This window comes from Arachis ipaensis, chromosome B9 (genome assembly GCF_059453495.1).
Source record: "Arachis ipaensis isolate K30076 ecotype BB chromosome B9, ASM5945349v1, whole genome shotgun sequence".
Lineage (NCBI taxonomy): Eukaryota > Viridiplantae > Streptophyta > Magnoliopsida > Fabales > Fabaceae > Arachis > Arachis ipaensis.
Genome location: NC_142444.1, coordinates 115,425,716 through 115,442,945, shown reverse-complemented (window position 1 = coordinate 115,442,945; position 17,230 = coordinate 115,425,716). Strand labels below are relative to the sequence as shown.

At 38.1% G+C, this 17,230-nt stretch overlaps 2 non-coding genes across 2 annotated transcripts; both read left to right on the top strand.

The window, feature by feature from the left end:
* Window positions 1-2,164: 2,164 nt before the first annotated feature.
* LOC148546005 (small nucleolar RNA R71) lies at window positions 2,165-2,268 on the top strand. Its single transcript, XR_015901053.1, has one exon. It is a non-coding gene; the product is annotated as a small nucleolar RNA R71 (small nucleolar RNA).
* Window positions 2,269-11,324: 9,056 nt separating this feature from the next.
* On the top strand, window positions 11,325-11,431 carry LOC148546004 (small nucleolar RNA R71). The gene has a single exon (XR_015900778.1). It is a non-coding gene; the product is annotated as a small nucleolar RNA R71 (small nucleolar RNA).
* Window positions 11,432-17,230: the final 5,799 nt, after the last annotated feature.

Genomic DNA, 17,230 nt, shown 5'->3' with positions numbered 1-17,230 from the left:
CTTGATAACCACTTCCGTTCTATCTGCAATAGCTTGAGTGTGTATCTCTTAGCCTCCTGATTCACGATCAGAGTCTTCGTGGTATAGGCTAGAATTATTGGCGGCCATTCCTGAGATCCAGAAAGTCTAAACCTTGTCTGTGGTATTCCGAGTAGGATCTGGGAAGGGATGACTATGACGAGCTTCAAACTCGCGAGTGTTGGGTGTAGTGGCAGACGCAAAACGATCAATGGATCCTATTCCAACATGATCGAGAACTGACAGATGATTAGCCGTGCCGTGACAGCGCATTTGGACCATTTTCACTGAGAGGACGGACGGTAGCCATTGACAACAGTGATCCCCCAACATAAAGCTTGCCATGGAAATGAGTATGAATGATTGAATGAAGACAGTAGGAAAGCAGAGATTCAGAAGGAGCAAAGCATCTCCATATGCTTATCTGAAATTCTCACCAATGGATTACATAAGTATTTCTATCTTATTTTATATTTTAATTATATTTCAATTATCAAAATCCCATAACCATTTGAATCTGCCTGACTGAGATTTACAAGACGACCATAGCTTGCTTCAAGCCGACAATCTCCGTGGGATCGACCCTTACTCACGTAAGGTTTATTACTTGGATGACCCAGTGCACTTGCTGGTTAGTTGTGCGGAGTTGTGAAAAAGAGTTGAGATTACGATCGTGCGTACCAAGTTGTTGGCGCTGTTTCAGAGATCACAATTTCGTGCACCACTCTCCATTACAGAGAGAGGCATGCATGAGGTTTATGCTTGACCCTAGGTCACATAGAGTCTTGTCAAAGGTCATAGTACCTATGGTGCAAGGAATTAAGAAGCATCCAGGATCCGACTTCTTCTGAGATAACTTCTGCTGAACCAAGGCATTGAGCTCTTTGGTGAGCACTAGAGGTTCTTCCTCCAATGTCTCTGTTCCAAATAACTTGGCATTCAGCCTCATCCGAATTCCTAGGTACCGAGCAACTTGCTCCTCCCTAGTTTCCTCTTCCTCATCAGAGGAAGAGTATTCTTGAGATTCTATGATCTTCAACCAAGCATTCAAGGGAACTTCAATGGGCTCCTCATGAACCTTGGGTTCTATCAGTTCTTCAATAGAGAAGTTCTCAGTGGGCTTAGGGTCGCCAACTACTCCTACTGTGGCATTCAATGCCAGGACTTGTGTCTCTTTGGGCGTTGAACGCCCAGCTTGTATCCCTTTACTGGCGTTCAATGCTGTTGTGCCTCTTTGGGCGTTGAACGCCCAGTAAGGACCTCCTTACTGGCATTCAACGACAGTGATGGTGCTTCCTAGGGCATTAAACGCCCAGTAAGGACTTCCTTCCTGGTGTTCAACGCCAGAGTATCCCCTTCAAATTTGGCCTCAGCTTCTACAGTGATGGCCTTGCACTCTTCTCTTAGGTTTACTTCAGTGTTACTATGGAGAGTGTTAGGAGAGGTCTCAGGGATTCTCTTGCTCAGCTGACCAACTTGTACCTTCAGATTTCTGATGGAGGACCTAGTTTCTGTTATAAAACTATGAGTGGTCTTAGAGAGTTCGGAGACTATGGTTGTGAAGTCAGAAAGGCTCTGCCTAGAAGTCTCCATCTGTTGCTGAGAAGATGGGAATGGTTTATTATTATTAAACCTATTCTGGTTTCTTCCTCCTTGATTATTGCTGAAGCCTTGCTGAGACTTCTGTTGATCCTTCCATGAGAGGTTCGGATGATTCCTCCATGATGGATTGTAGGTGTTTCCATAGGGTTCTCCCATGTAATTCACCTCTTCCATTCTAGGTTGATCCTGATTATAAGCATCTCCTTCATAGGTGGCTTATTGCATGCTGCCAGTTGCAGCTTGTGATCCAGTCAAATGCTGAGAGATCATATTGACCTGTTGGGTCAAGATCTTGTTCTGAGCCAATATGGCATTCAGAGTATCAGCCTCCAGGACTCCTTTCTTCTGAGCTACCCCATTGTTCATAGGGTTCCTCTCAGAAGTGTACATGAATTGGTTGTTGACAACCATTTCAATGAGTTCCTATGCCTCTTCAGGCGTTTTCTTCAAGTGGAATGATCCACCAGCAAAGTGGTCCAATGACATCTTAGACATCTCAGATAGACTATCATAGAAGATACCTAGGATAGACCATTCTGAGAGCATATCAGGAGGACATCTCCTGATCAGTTGCTTGTATCTTTCCCAAGCTTCATAGAGGGATTCACCATCTTTTTGTCTAAAGGTTTGAACTTCCGCCCTGAGCTTGCTCATTTTCTGAGGTGGAAAGAACTTGGCCAAAATAGTATTGACCAACTTTTTCCAAGAGTCTAGGCTTTCCTTAGGTTGAGAATCCAACCATATCCTAGCTCTGTCTCTAACAGTAAAAGGGAAAAACATAAGCCTGTAGACCTCAGAATCCACTTTATTGGTCTTAATAGTATCACAAATTTACAAGAATTTAGATAGGAATTGATGTGGATCTTCCAGTGGAAGTCCATAAAATTTGTAATTCTGTTGCATTAGAGAGACTAACTAAGGCTTAAGCTCAAAGTTATTTGCTCTAATGGCAGGTATGGAGATACTTCTTCCATAGAAGTCAGACGTGGGAGCAGTAAAGTCACCAAGAACCTTCCTTGCATCGCCTCTATTATTCTGCTCGGCTGGCATGTTTGTATTTTTTTATTTCTTGTTCAAAAAGTTCTGTGAGATCTCTTCCAGAGTGTTGTGTTTTAACTTGTTGCAAATGCTTCGTTAGGGTCCTCTCAGGTTCAGGATCACAGTCAAAGAGTGGTTCTTTATCCCTGTTCCTACTCATAAACAAGAAAAAGAAAAACAAGAAAGAAACAGAATGGGACTTTCTATGTCAAAGGATAGGGAACTCCCAGTGAGATATGAAGAAGGAAGAAGAATGAAGATAGAGGAATGAGAAGAAGAATTCGAATAGAAGGGTAGAAGAATTCGAAAATTTAAGAAGTAAAAAGAGAAACTAGAATTAAAATATTTTTGTTTTTAGTTTATTTATTAATTGATAGGAAATTAAAAGCTAATTAACTAAAAAGATTTGAAAATTGAAAGATGATTTTCGAAAAAGAAGAGAGAGAAAGAAGTAAGAAGTTTTCGAAAATAGAAGAGAGAGGAATTAGTTAGGAGGTTTTGAAAAAGATAGAAAGAGAAAACAAGTAACTAATTAAGAAAGATTTGAAAATAAGATAAGATAGGATATTTGAAAAAGATTTGATTTTAAAATTTTGAAATTTAAAATTGGGAAAGAAAAGTCAACAAGATAAGATAGAGATTGAAAAGTTTTGAAAAAGATTTGATTTTGAATTTTGAAATTGAAATAAGATAAGATAAAGATTTGAAAATAAGTTGAAAAGATAAAATATTGTTAAGATTTGAAAAGTTTTTGAATTTTAAAATATAAAAGAAAGATAAGATAAGAAAGAATCAAATTAAAAGAAAAGATTTGAAAAGATTTAAAAAGATAAGATTTTAAATTTGACTTTACTAACAAGAAAACACAAAAAATTTTTAAATAAAAAATAAAAAAGGAGGCAAGATTTTTGAAATTTTTGAATAAAGATAGAAAATATATTTTTTTTGATTTTTTTTAATTAATGAAGAAAGAGAAAAACAACCAAAAGACACCAAACTTAAAAATTTTTAGATCTAAGACACTAGTTTTTCGAAAATTTAAAGAGAAAAACACCAAAAGACACCAAACTTAAAAATTTTAAGATCAAAACAAGAAAAGAAACAAGAACAACTTGAATACCAAGAAGAACACTAAAGAACAGTTTTCGAAAATTAAAGGAAATAAAGAACACACAAAGGACACCAAACTTAACAATTGACACTAAACTCAAACAAAAGACAAAGAAAAGATGGATTTTGAAAAAGTTTTTGAAAAAGAAAACAAAGATACAAACAAAAAAAAAGTACCTAATCTAAGCAACAAGATAATCCGGTAGTTTGTCAAATCCGAACAATTTCCGGCAACGATGCCAAAAACTTGGTGTGCGAAACTGACTCCGCAAGTTTCGCACAAATAGACCGGCAAGTGCACCGAGTCATCCAAGTAATACCCCAAGTGAATGAGGATCGATCCCACGAGGATTGTTGGTCTGAGCAAGCAATGGATACCTTGTAGATCTTAGTCAGGCGGATAGAAAAGATGATTGTTGTTGTGAAAAAATGCATATAACAATTAAATAAATAAAACGTTACTAGATAGGTGTGAAATCAATGGTATGAGAGCGGTTGAGGCTTCAGAGATGCTTCTTCCTTCTGGATAAACTTTTCTCTCCATCTACTCCAACTTCTGATTGATTCTTTTCATGGCAGGCTGTAAATGATTAACGCCAGGTCAGCGGTCATTAATCTCCTCTGCTTCAGATCAAACGCCGGGTCAGCGGTCATCTAATCTGAACAGGGATAAAGCTTTAGCAGTCCATTCCCTTGGTGATCCACCTCAAAACGCCACAGATAAGGTCAGATCTTCCGTATCAGAGAACGCTGCTCCTTCGGTTCTAGCCTATACCACAAAGGCCCTAATCGCCCCGCACCTCGGCTACACTGATGTCTCTAAGTACCCAACGAAGACGTGGATTAGCTATCTAAGAGATGTATATTCAAGCTTGTGGTTCAATACTATCCCATCAAGGACTCGTAAGAACCCATGTGAATAGGGATGAAGGTCAAGTTCACTCCCAATCCATTAGGATGAAGAACGAAGATACATCTTAGAATAGAATCAAGATAGATTGAAGTGGAATAGTGATATTATTAATCCATAAGAATCAGCAGAGCTCCTAACCTTAACCTAGGAGGTTGGTGACTCATACTGTACAATATGATGTTCGAATGTAAAGTAGGGGAAGAAGAAGAAGATCCTAAACAAGGGTGATCTCCTCTTATATATACTAATCTGGTAACTAAGAATTACAGAAATAAGATAAACTAGTCTTGTAGTGCAAAAATCCACTTTTCGGGCCCACTTGGTGAGTGTTTGGGCTGAACTTGAGTGAAGCCACGAGCTGGTGCTCCCTTTTGGGCATCCAACACCAGTTTTGGACTCCTGAATGGGCGTTGGATGCCAGCTACTCCCCTTTGGGCGTTGGATGCCAGGAATGGGGTGGGTGGCTGGCATTGAACGCCAGTTTTGGGCCTTCATTTCTAAAGCAAAGTATGAACAAATATATATATTTCTAGAAATCCCTGGATGTTAGCTTTTTAGAGCCATTGAGACCGCACTATTGGGGCTTCTGTAGCTCCAGAAATGTTCCTTCGAGTGCATGGAGGTCAGATCCTAACAGCATCTGTAGTCCTTTCTCTGTCTCTGAATCAGACTTTTCCAAAACTCCTCAATTTCAGGTAGAAAATACCTGAAATCATCATAAAACACAAAAACTCAAAGTAGAGTCCAAAAATATGAATTTTTCACTAAAACCTATGAAAATATAATAAAACTTAAACAAAACATAATGAAAACTATATGAAAATGATGTCAAAAGTGTATAAAATATCCGCTCATCAAGCTCCCTACTACTTTTCCCACATCCAACACACCAATACCATCATCATGTCCATTCATACTCAACATCTCTATACTTCTTTAACATATACCCGGAGCGAGTGGTCAGTGCCACCACCTCTTACCCGGTCACCTCTAGCTCATTTAATTCATTCAAATTCAATCACCATCATACCTTAATGTCATTATCCTTATCAACCTATTTCTATCTCAATTGAAATTTATTATTATCATCATCGCAATTACATTAGTTCAGTTAACACTTCTCATGCTCAAAATCACCACTGCACAATCATAATTCATTACCCCGCAACTTGCTTCACACTTAAGTTACCACCTTTTCCTAACTTCATTTCATTACTAGGCATTCTATGAAGATCTAGGGCTAAAAGAGTAAAAATAGAGGTTTAGTAGTTCGAAATTAGGCTTTAAAACACAAAATTTATTTTTTGCTAAAAATAGCGGTCACGTGTATGGTGTGCGAAATTTAACTCCACACAACTGAACTGGCAAGTGCACCAGGTCATCCAAGTAATACCTCAAGTGAGTGAGGGTCGATCCCACGAGGATTGAATCCCACGAGGATTGTCAGATTGAGCAAGCAATGGCTAGCTTGTAAATCTTAGTCAGGCGATTAGAAAAGATGGTTGTTTGTTGAGAGCATAAACGAATAGTAAAAGGAAGAAATACTAGATTGATGTAAAAATAGTGATTAACTCATGTCCTCTCATCAAGTTAATCTCTTCTAAACCTTAACAGTCCACCATATCCGAGCAACTCATGTCCTCTCATCAAGTTAACTCATCGTTTCTCACTATAGTCGAAGATGAAGTTCTAAGCAATCCACTCCCCTTTGTGATCCTACTCAAAATGCCATAGACAAGGTTGGATCTTCTAGATCAGAAAATGCTGCTTTTCTGACTCTAGCCTTAGCGCCACAGAGACCTCAGCAACCCACGACCAACGAGATTTCATCTCACATATCCAAAGTCAGCCCAGGTGCTCTCTTGGAATCCGCGATGTATTCTCTAGCTGTAGCTCAATGCTATCCGGATCAGGACTCGTACGAAACCCATGTAGAACAGGGATGAATGTCACGTTTCACCTCTGATTCATAAGATTGAAGAACGAGAATGCATCAAAGAATAGAATCAGACATGTATTGAAATAGAGACAATAATATTATTAATCCATGAGAATCAGCAGAGCTTCTAACCTTAACTTAGGAAGTTTAGTTGTTCATACTGTACAGAAAGTAGTGTATTCAAAAATAGAGGTGGAAAAAGGTTTTAAATATCGGTGATCTTCTCCTATATATAATAACCTAATAACTAAGAAGTACAAAAATATGATAGACTAGACTAGAGGTGCAAAAATCCACTCTTGGGCCTACTTTGGTTGAGTGCTTTGACTGAGCTTGGCGTCCAACTTGAGGAATGGGCATTGAACACCCATTAGAGGGGGTTTTCCATGGTGCCTTGTACTCCTTGGGTGGCGTTGAATGTCAGAAAGGGGGTGAATTGGGCGTTCAATGCTGGTTTGAGTCCCCTTGGGGCGTTGAACGCCAGAAAGAGGGTGTTTTGGGCGTTCAACGCCCAATATGGGCAGTCTCTTTCGAAGAAAAGTGTAGACTATTATATATTACTGGATAGCTCTAGAAGTTATCTTTCCAGTGCCATTGAGAATGTGTCATTTGGATTTCTTTAGCTCTAGAAATGCTCATTTGAGTGTATGGAGGTCAGAATCTGACAGCATCTGCTACATTTTCCTTGCCTCTGACTCGGACTTTGCCAAGACTCCTCGATTTCAGCCAGAAATTTTCTGAAATCATAAGAAAACACAACAACTCAAAGTAAAATCCAAAAATATGAATTTTGCACTAAAACCTACTAAAACATATTAAAACTCAACAAAACATAACTAAAACTCTATGAAAGTAATGCCAAAAAGCGTATAAAATATCCGCTTAGGTACCTTCTTCTTGATGTCTGCCTTCTCAGTGCTTGATGAAGCTTGCCCAACACCAAACTTAGAGTTGGTGTCTAGGGGCTCTGTATAGCTCTGTACATAAATAAGGTTCAAACACTATATGCTGCGCAGTGGTACCTCTTGTGTCAGATGGGGAGTTAGGTTTGGACATCTTGAACAAGATACAGTCCCCATACAACTACAGGACTAACTCTCCCTTTTTCACATCAATCATGGCTTTGGCAGTGGCTAGGAATGACCTTCCAAGGATGATAGACTCGTCCTTGCCCTCTCTAGTCTCTAGGATTATAAATTTTGCAGGAATGTAAAGATTTTCAACCTTCACTAGGACATCCTCTACCATGTCATATGCCCTTTTTAGGGTCCTATCTGCAATTTCTAAGGAAATGTTGGCACCTTGCACCTCTAGAATTCCCAGCCTTCTCATTACAGAGAGAGACATGAGGTTGATGCTTGACCTAAGATCACACAAATCCTTCTCAAAGGTTATTATCCCTATGGTACAGGGAATTAGGAAACTCCCGAGGTCTAGCATCTTCTGAGGTAGCTTCTTCTAAATCAGGACACTGCACTCTTTGGTAAGTACTAGAAGTTCCTCCTCCAATGCCTCTGTTCCATAGAATTTGGCATGTAGCTTCATGAGGATTCCCAAGTACCGAGCAAATTTTTCTTCCCTAGTTTCCTCTTCCTCATCAGAGGAGGAGTATTCTTTAGACTCCATAATCTATAACAGGGCATTCAAAGGGAACTCTATGGTCTCCTTATGAGCTCTAATTTCCTTTAGTTTTTCAATAGGAGGGTCCTTAGTAGGCTTTGAATGCCCATCCTCTCCTATTTTGGCATTCAACGCCAATGATTGCTCCCTAAGGGGCGTTTAACACTCAGCTACTCCCTTGTTGGCGTTCAACGCTAGAAGCTCCTCTTCTGTTTCGGCCTCAGCTCCTATATTGAGGGCCTTGCACTCTTTTCTTGGGTTCACTTCAATATTACTTGGAAGAGTGTTAGAAGGGATCTCAGGGATCCTCTTACTCAGCTGACCAATCTGTACCTCTAGATTCCCGATGGAGGACCTAGTTTCTGTCATAAAATTGTGAATGGTCTTAGAGAGATTGGAGACTATGGTGGCTAAGTCAGGGAGGCTTTGCTTAGAAGTCTCCATCTGTTGTTGAGAAGGTGAGAATTGATGACAAGTCATCTTAGCCTAGTTTCACTAGTCTTTTTCTTTGTTTTCATTTGGTTTTATGCACTTTCTTGCATTCTAAGTAAGTAATTTGGAATGGAAATGCATAGTTTCTTTGAATCAAACAACCACCATTTAATCGATACTAAAGCATGAGGATTGAGCCAAATTTAATTGATTTTTATTGATTTATAAACCTTGTGAATTTGGTGATACTTTGATTGGTTGTTTTGATTTCTTATAGGTGAAGAAAAGAAGAAAATAAGAAAGCGTGGCTTAAGAAGTGTGGCCCAAGGAAGAAAATAATGTGGCAAAGGGAATTGAGAAGTGTGGCACATGAAAGGAGGGAAGCCACAAAGCTCTCCCCAAGAGCCCAGTGCTCTCCAAGGGAGCGCAACAATGAACCAAGGAGGCAAGCTTCAATGCTCTGCTCCCCTTGAGAGCTGAACACAATTTGAAGCCAAGAAACAAGGAAAGGAAAAACAATGCTCAGCTCTCCTTGGGAGCATTATCGGGCTTCCACTAAAAATAAATCAAAGGAAATAAGTTGCCAATGCTTGCTCCAAGGTTTGAACCCATGACCCAAGGGAAGAAGGGGAGCGCTACTCACAACGAAAACAAGCCAAAAATTGGCCAAAAGCATCCCCCAAGTTTCGAACACAGCACCATGAGGAAGCAAGGAGAAAAGGCAATACAAGAAACCAAGGAAATGGCACCAGCGCATGCTTCCCTCAAGTTTCGAACCAAGGACCTCCCCTTGGAAGCACCAATGCTCAGCTCACAAGGAGAGCAGAGCGCTGAAGCTTGGCACACACAAGCATGCTTGACACGGTCCAGGGAAGCAAGGCGTGCAACATTTGACACGGCCAGGGAGTTGGGTGCGCACAAGACATGCACACAAGGCCCCAATGCTCCGCTCCCCACATGAGCGGAGCGTTCCCCTGATGCTTCTCCCAGCCTTGGACGCAAAAGGATCCCCACACAAGGCTCCAATGCTCTGCTCCTCACATGAGCAGAGCATCCTCCTGGGAGCAACTTTCACATGGGCTGAAATTCAATAAAAAATCCAACTTAATTCAATTCTTCACTAAATTAAAAAGCCCATCCAAATTCTAAAATCCAAGAATAGAAAGTGTATAAATAGGAGCTAGTTTGATTTAATTAGGACCGCTAGACTTTACTTTAATTTTTCTTTGAACTTTCATTTTTCATTTTGAGCTTTTACTTTTGAATTTAGATCTTAGAGAATTAGGAAGGGGAATTGATCTCTCTTCTTCCTTGTTCTTGCTTGAGCACTCTTTTATTTTCTTGCTTTGGATCTTGGGTGGAGAATTGAAGAACTTCTGTTTTAATCTCACCTTGAGATCTCTTGTTTATTTTTCTGCAAATTCGATTTCCATTTCTGTTTACTGCATCTTCTTCTACACTTTCTGCAATTTACTTTTCTTTACTTCTTTTGTAATTGCTCTTGTTGGATCAAGGAAGGATTTGAGATCTATACTTGTTTTCTAGTCTCTTCCACTCCTGAGATCTTTAACCCTTTTTTAAATTGCTGCAATTAAGCATCTGTCACTTTCTATTTTAATTTCTCAAGCATTTCTACTTTTCTGTTTAGATCTACTTTACTTCAATTCACCTTCTACTCTTCTGTTTAATTGCAATTCACTTGTTCTCGTTTAAATTCTGCAATCCCAATTCCCAATTCCTTTTATAATTCAAGCAATTTACATTTCTTGCACTTTAAGATTCAGCCATTTACATTTCTTGTAATTTAAGTTTCTGCAATTTACATTACTTGTTCTTTAAGATTCAGCACTTTTATTTTCTGTTCTCTTTAATTTACTACAATTCTTCTCTCTCCCTTTACATTTCAAGCAATTTAGCTTCTGTCAATTATAAACCACTCAACCAATACTTATTCGCTTGACTAAATCAACCACTAAACTAAAATTGCTCAATCCTTCAATCCCTGTGGGATCGACCTCACTCATGTGAGTTATTATTACTTGATGCGACCAGGTACACTTGCCGATGAGTTTTGTGTTGGATTGTTTTCCACACATCAGGAATGGTTTGTTATTGAACCTATTCCAGTTTCTTCCACCTTGATTGTTGTTAAAGCCTTGCTGATGCTTCTGTTGATCCCTCCATGAAAAGTTGGGGTGATTCTTCCATGATGAGTTGTAGGTATTTTCATAAGGCTCATTGTTGGGATTCCCTGAGAAATTTCCCATATAGTTAAGCTCCTCCATCATGGGTTGATCTAGATCATAGACACCTCCTTCATAGGAGGTTTCTTGAGTGATGCCAGTTGCAGCTTGCATTCCAGTCAAATGCTGAGAAATCATGTTGACCTGTTGGATTAGAATCTTATTATAAGCTAATATGGCATTCAGAGTGACTACCTCCATGACTCCTCTCTTCTCAGTAGCCCCACTATTCACATGGTTTCTCTCAGAAGTGTACATATATTGGTTGTTTGCAACCATGTCAATGAGTTCCTTTGCCTCTTTAGGCGTTTTCTTCAAGTGGAGTGATCCACCTGCAGAGTGGTCTAATGACATCTTGGACAATTTAGAAAGGCCACCATAGAAAATATCTAGCATGGTCCAATCTGAGATCATATTAGGAGGGCACATTCTGATCAGTTGCTTGTACCTCTCCCAGGCTTCATAGAGGGATTCACCCTCTTTCTGTCTAAAGGTTTGAACTTCCACCCTAAGCTTGCTCAGTTTCTGAGGTGGAAAGAACTTGGTCAAAAATGCATTGACCACCTTCTCCCAAGAGTTCAGGCTTTCCTTAGGCTGAGAATCCAGCCAGAGCCTAGCTCTGTCCCTTACAGCAAAGGGAAAAAGTATAAGCTTGTAAACCTCAGGATCCACTCCATTGGTCTTGACAGTATCACAGATCTACAAGAAATGAGAGATGAATTTGTTGGGATCTTCCTGTGGAAGTCCATGAAAGTGGTAGTTCTGTTGAACTAGCGTGACCAGTTGAGGTTTTAGCTCAAAGTTATTTGCACCAATGGCATGTATGGAGATGCTGCGCCCATAGAAGTCAGAAGTGGGGACAGTAAAGTCACCAAGGACCTTCCTTGCGTCTCCTTCATCATTAGGATGGGCTGCCATGTCTGTATTTTCAACTTCTTGTTCGAAAAGCTCTGTGAGGTCTCCTCCAGAGTGTTGTGCTCTAGCTTGTTGTAAACGCTTTCTTAGAGTCCTCTTAGGTTTAGGATCAAAGAGAGGTTCTGTACCTCGGTTCCTGCTCATAAACAAGAAAAGAGAACCAAGAAAGAGAAAGAATGGGAGTTTCTATGTCAGAGTATAGAGAACTCACAGTGAGATAAGAAGAAAAAGAAAATAAAGGTGTATTTTACTTAAAAGAATAATCGAAAATAGAGAGGGTATGAGAGATGAAATTTTCGACAATAAAGAAAGAAAGAAGAAGAGGAATTTCGAAAATAATGAGAGAGAAAGAAGTAGGAAGTTTTCGAAAATAGAAGAGAGAGAAACAGAATTACATAGATACTAAACTTTTAAAATTAAAATAAGATAGAACAAGTAACTAACTAAAAGGAATTGGAAAGAAAAATATTTTATTTGAAAATTTTGAAAGAGGAAATCAAGAAAAAATTTTGAAATTAAAATTTTTTTTAAAGAATAAGTCAAATAAGATAAGATGAGATTTGAAAAGATTTTTTAAAGATTTGAAATTCAAAATTGAAATTTTGAAAACAAGATAGCTAAAATAAGATTTGATAATCAAAAGATAAGAAAGATAAAGATCAAGAATCTAGAAAGATAAGATATGATTTTGAAATTTGAATTTAAAATAAGATAAGATATCAAAATTTAAAATTCAAAGAAAAGGAAAGATAAGATTTTAAAATTTCAAAATTTAAACTTTACCAACAAGAAAACACCAAATTTAAAATTTTTAAACCAAGACAAGAAAAGATAGCGAAGATTTTGAAAATTTGAATAAAGATAAAATAAATATTTTTGTATATATATATATATATTTTCGAATTATTAAGGAAAAAGAAAAACAACTAAGAGACACCAAACTTAAAAATTTTAAGATCAAAGACACTAGTGTTTTTCAAAATTTAAAAGAAAAACACCAATAGATACCAACTTTAAAAATTTTGAAATCAAACTAGAAGAATTACCAAGAAAGTTTCGAACATCATGAAAGAAAACAAGAACAATTTCGAAAATTCAAAGAAAAAGATAAAAATGAAAAGGGACACCAAACTTAAAATCTGACACAAGACTCAAACAAAAGATAAAGATTACTAAAGAAAAGAAAATGTTTTGAAAAATTTTTGGAAAAGAAAACAAGAAACACTAGTAAAAGAGCAAATAAACTGTAAAAAGTACTTAATCTAAGCAACAAGATAGTCTGGTAGTTTGTCAATCTCGAACAATCCCTGGCAACGGCGCCAAAAACTTGGTGCGCGAAATTTAACTCTGCACAACTGAACCAGCAAGTGCACCGGGTCGTCCAAGTAATACCTCAGGTGAGTGAGGGTTGAATCCTACGAGGATTGTCGGATTGAGCAAGCAACGGCTACCTTGTAAATCTTAGTCAGGCGATTAGAAAAGATGGTTGTTTGTTGAAAGCAAAAACAAATAGTAAAAGGAAGAAATACCAGATTGATGTAAAAATAGTGATAAGGAATTAGTTAAGGCTTCGGAGATGCTTATTCTTTCCGGATTAACATTTCTTACTGTCTACTTCAATAATGAATGACTCATTCAATAGCAGCCGTAAGTGATTAACTCATGTCCTCTCATCAAGTTAACTCATCATTTCTCAGTACGGCCGAAGATGAAGCTCTAAGCAATCCACTCCCCTTTGTGATCCTACTCAAAATGCCACAGACAAGGTCGGATCTTCTAGATCAGAGAATGCTGCTTTTCTGACTCTAGCCTTAGCGCCACAGAGACCTCAGCAACCCACGACCAACGAGATTTCATGTCACATATCCAAAGTCAGCCCAGGTGCTCTCTTGGAATCCGTGATGTATTCTCTAGCTGCAGCTCAATGCTATCTGGGTCAGGACTCGCACGGAACCCATGTAGAATAGGAATGAATGTCACGTTTCACCCCCAATTAATAAGATTAAAGAACGAGAATGTGTCAAAGAATAGAATCAGATATGTATTGAAATAGAGACAGTAATATTATTAATCCATGAGAATCAGCAGAGCTTCTAACCCTAACTTAGAAAGTTTAGTTGCTCATACTGTACAGAAATTAGTGTATTCAAAAATAGAGGTGGAAGAAGATCCTAAACATCGATGATCTTCTCCTATATATAATAACCTAATAACTAAGAAGTACAAAAATATGATAGACTAGACTAGAGGTGCAAAAATCCACTCTTGGGCCTACTTTGGTTGAGTGCTTGGGCTGAGCTTGGCGTCCAACTTGAGGAATGGGCATTGAACGCCCATTAGGGGGGTTGTCTATGCTGCCTTGTACTCCTTGGGTGGCGTCGAATGCTAGAAAAGGGGTGAATTGGGCGTTCAACGCTAGCTTGAGTTTCCTTGGGGCATTGAACGCCAGAAAGGGGGTGTTTTGGGCGTTCAACGCCCGATATGGGCAGTCTCTTTCGAAGAAAAGTATAAAACATTATATATTGCTGGATAGCTCGGGAAGTTATCTTTCCAGCGCCATTGACAACGCATCATTTGGACCCATGTAACTCTAGAAATGCTCGTTTGAGTACATGGAGGTCAAAATCTAACAGCATCTGCTACATTTTCCTTGCCTCTGACTCGGACTTTGCCAAGACTCCTCGATTTCAGCCAGAAAATTTCTAAAATCATAAGAAAACACAACAACTCAAAGTAGAATTCAAAAATGTGAATTTTTTACTAAAACCTACTAAAACATATTAAAACTCAACAAAACATAACTAAAACTCTATGAAAGTAATGCCAAAAAGCGTATAAAATATCTGCTCATCAGCGTACACGTGGGCCACGCGTACGCGTGGGTGAGTTTTTCCCTGCTCGCGAACGCAAGCACCTTGCTCGCATACGCGAGATGCCCAACCCGAAAAGGTTGGTCGCGTCGCGTGCAGGTGGTCGCGTACGCAACCCCTCAAAAAACCACTGCTCGCGTACGTAAGCACCCTGCTCGCATATGCAAGATGCCAATCCCGAAAAGGTTGGTCGCGTTGCGTGCAGTGGTCGCATACGCAAGATCTACAGATTGGCAAAAATGTTGAATGCTGCAGAATTTTCAATTTTTTACTCCAAACTTCCGATGCGCATAACTTTTTCGTTTTAAAATATTTTTTATCCGTTCTTCGAACGGTGTAAACTTCAAAAACCCAATTTTCAAATGAAATAAATTTGTAAAAGATTTGAGGTCTGGAAACCGAGTTATGGCTTGCCGATGTTCGGCCAAAATTCAATTTTTTATCAAAAACATCAACCTCTATTTTTACCAAGTTTTCCAACTCAAAACCAACATTCCAAGTTTTTAATCAACCCAAAACAAGCTAAATTCAATCTTAACCCTTCTCATACATTTCACAACCCACCAATATAACTCATCAACTTCAACCCCAAGAACTCATAATCAAACATAATTCCATACTCAAACATTAAAATAACATTATTATTCATTCAATAGATCATCTCATCAACCTTCCACCACACTCATACCATTAGCCAACACAACATAACTCATAATTAATCTTATAATGAATCCTCAACATTCACATTCTCAATCCCGACAATCCAAAATCACACAATACATTTTAATTCACTCGTCAATCATCTTTCATAACTCTTCAATATTCACATACATATATCAATTCTCAAATTCATTGCACACATATACATATTAGTTCCCTAATCACCTCAACAACAAAACATTCAATCCAAACTTATCCTATGGTCATTTAGCCTAAATTTTCACAACACATTACATATTATATACGAGAAACCAAAATTATACCGTGGCCAATTCTTTGTTAATCTCGAAACATCATAATTGACCATCGTTCCATAAAATCCAAGGCTTCGAACCTCTCTAAATAGAAAATTTAGCTACCAAGTCCAAAGCTCAAGCTTCCAACTCCATAAATTTGCCATCAATACATATAATTCAATCCAATATCATATAAACACCACTAAATCAATATAGGATTTGCTATATACCCAATTTCATAAGAGTAAAAGATCCCTCACCTTACCAACAAGAAATTGGGACAAGGTCCAGTAATTCCGCACCACTTGAGCATACCTAACATCATTAAATCACAAAATTCCAAAGCCCAAGAACCTAATATTTTCGAATTTAAGGAGAGAGAGATTGGAAGAGAAATAGCTGATTCCTTACCAAATTGTTAGGTGCATTTTGTGGAGGATTTCAAGACGAACGCGTAGCCGTAAACAGTGCGGCGATCGGAGCTCCGGATCAAAAGTTATTGAGAATTGAAATTAGGCAAGGGTTTTTGGTATCTCCTTCCTCCCCCTTTCCTCTTGTGCAGCATGTTTTCCTCAGGGTTTGAGGATGGAAGATCTAAGCTCTTCATTAATAAAGGTTTGAGTTGGGCCTTGGGCCTATTATGGGCCCAGTTCGCTCGGTTCGGCCTGTTCGGCCCAATCTTGGGCCAAATTCTTTAAAATTTGTGTCAAAATTCTTATTTTAATTAGCTATATCATATTAAACTATAAAATTTTGTTTCCTAATTTATTTGATTAATAATTTATTTATTATCTAATTATTCACTAATTTCGTGGATTTTACAATATGTTTTTTTAATGTTTCAGTGGAAAAATATCTTTACAAGTATTTCATCAATCCAATTTGCTAACTCATTGGAGAATATCTTGGGGTGCCTCTCACATATACTAGAATCATTAAGCAGATTTTAATAATGTGACGGAAAAGATTTGGAATAGACTTGCTTCTTGGAAAGGGAGATTCCTCAATAGAGCTGGTAAGGTTTTCCTAGCCAAACTTGTTTTATCTTTTATTTTTATCTATAGAATGCAAGTTAGTCTTTCCTGAGCTCTATGTGTTTGAATATTGATGCGGCTATTAAAATTTCATCTGGAATGGTAGTGCTACTAGTCGGGGTTACATTTAGTTTCTTGGAGAACCTTAACTACTCCTAAAAATATGGAGGTCTTGTAATTAGGAACTCTTGCTTGGCGATCTACTTGTTATTGAAAAATTAGTTTGGCAATTAACAAATAACTATGATAAATTGTGGGTCTAGCTCATGCTTAACAAATACCTTAAAAATAGAAATATTTTTAAGGTTACTGCCAATAGTTCTTTGTCTAATATTTAGAAGGCAACTTCTCATGCTGCAGCTATTTTTAGTGAAAAATTTTGTATAAAAATTTGACTCATTTAATAAATCTTTCTAATTTGATAATTGGATGTAATCAGGTCCGGTGGATGCTAAAGTGAAATTTTAAAAAATTGTTGAATTAGACATGAGAATCAAGGATATATATATATATATAAAAGAATGATTCTTGGTATTTGAA